Genomic DNA, 2131 nt, shown 5'->3' with positions numbered 1-2131 from the left:
GTGCTAAATTATGGCTTCTTGCTCAGAGATCAATTTGGTAGTGCTTAATTTTCAACATTATCAAATCTGATTATGTCCTGCATAGAATCTCCTTATTTACGTATGCATTAAATATTTCTGCCTGATCTCTTACTATACCTTTAATAAATTTATAATTGTATATTTCATTAATGACAAATATATTAGTTACACATGAAGAAACTTTTTGATGTGTGAAAATAAAAAAACCCAAAGTTTTTTATTTTTATAATTGCAGATCCTATATTCTCCCAGTGGCAGCTTTGTAGATTTGCTGGAACATCATGCCAAACCAAAGTGTTGTAACCGAGTTTATCCTCCTGGGACTTTCACAGAATCCACATGTCCAGAAAATAGAATTTGTCCTCTTTCTGTCCATCTATATCGGCACACTCAGTGGCAATTTGCTGATCGTGGTGACCATCCTGAGCAGTCCAGCACTCCTGAGCTCCCCAATGTACTTCTTCTTGGCTTTCCTGTCCTTCCTGGATATGTGCATCTCCTCTGTAATTGTCCCAAAGATGACTATTGACTGTCTTTATGAGAAGAAAACTATATCCCTTGGAGGCTGTCAGACCCAGATCTTTGCTGGACACTTCTTTGCTGGAGCAGAGGTGATTGTCCTCACAGCCATGGCCTATGACAGGTATGTGGCCATCTGCAAGCCTTTACACTATTCTACTATCATGAACTCAAGGCTCTGTGGCATCCTGGTAGGAGTAGCCTGGTCAGGGGGCTTTGTGCATTCTACTATACAAATTGCTTTTACCTCCCAGCTTCCCTTCTGTGGACCCAATATCATCGATCATTTCATGTGTGACTTGTACCCATTACTGAAGCTTGCCTGCACTGATACTTTTGTCTTTGGCATCTTGGTGGTGGCCAACAGTGGATTCATCTGCATCCTGATCTTCTCCATGTTGATTGTGTCCTACGGGGTCATCTTGTTCTCTCTGAGAAACCACAGCACTGAAGGAAAGAGGAAAGCGCTCTCCACCTGTGGATCTCACATCACTGTTGTGCTTTTATTCTTTGTGCCTTGTATATTTGAATATGTACGGCGTCCAAATTCCTTCCCCTTTGATAAAATGGTGTCAGTATTTTACACCGTCCTCCCAACTTTCTTCAATCCTTTGATTTATACTTTCAGAAATAAAGAAGTGAAGAATGCCATGGGCAGATTATGGAATAAATTATTCATCAATTTAGATGAAAAATAAAGCATGTAAAAATTAGCTATACTCAACCCTATAACAGAAACTAGATTGACGTACTACTTGATATCTGTAAATAAAAAATATCAAAATGTTTCAAATCGAATGTTTTGCTCTTAGACAAGTATGAAATTAAAGCAGTCTATATCCTTAAATGTTTTTAATTTTCTACTTATTTAAAATTTCATTATTTTATAAACAATATTCTTCCATTCACTTCTTTGTTTGAAAAATATATGCAGAGGAACAATAAAAATATTAAAAAGATAATCATTTAATGTTTTCCAAATTAATTTATAGTTTTGGCTCTAACACAGTTTGACACAATATTTAAGTTTAAAATATTTTCCCATGTTGTCAGCTTATGATAAATCTGATGGTTTTCTATGTTTAGCATATATTCTAGAAAGCACTAATGAAGAACATTCACTCAAGACTGAGCTATGAATATTCAAGTTTTTTGTACCCCATTTCGCCTAAGTGTAAAGTGGTATTTCTCCACTACTTCTGTTCTTATATGGTGTATGTGGCAACAGAATATTCAGTTCAACTTTTCAGAGGCTGGTATCTTAGCTTGTTTGAAATGTTTCTTTAGAAGTTATATATTTGGATTAGAATTAAATTTGAGTCATACTTCAACACATGGAATTTTCAAAACCCTTGACTATTTCTTTGTTCCACAATGCTACCCTTACAATGGTTTGAGAAGTGACAATACAGTAATAAATGTACAAAAGTATCAATATCAGACATCTACAAATACATATGTGTTAAAAAGGAAAAATTAATACAGAAACCGAGAAGATACATTTTGTACTAAGTATAATCTGATTTAATTTAAATCTTCAAGAAAGAAAAGTATTTTTTTAAAATTTTTTCCAGAGCATCAATTCTAAGTT

At 34.6% G+C, this 2131-nt stretch overlaps 1 pseudogene; it reads left to right on the top strand.

Annotated features, from left to right (window-relative positions):
• Window positions 1-302: 302 nt before the first annotated feature.
• Window positions 303-1247, top strand: LOC130046195 (olfactory receptor 4C15-like; annotated as a pseudogene).
• The last annotated feature ends 884 nt before the right edge of the window (window positions 1248-2131 follow it).

The sequence above is a fragment of the Sorex fumeus genome, unplaced genomic scaffold (assembly GCF_029834395.1).
Source record: "Sorex fumeus unplaced genomic scaffold, SorFum_2.1 ptg000007l, whole genome shotgun sequence".
Lineage (NCBI taxonomy): Eukaryota > Metazoa > Chordata > Mammalia > Eulipotyphla > Soricidae > Sorex > Sorex fumeus.
Note: the sequence above shows the minus strand (reverse complement) of the source record. Positions and strands in the feature narration are given on the sequence as shown.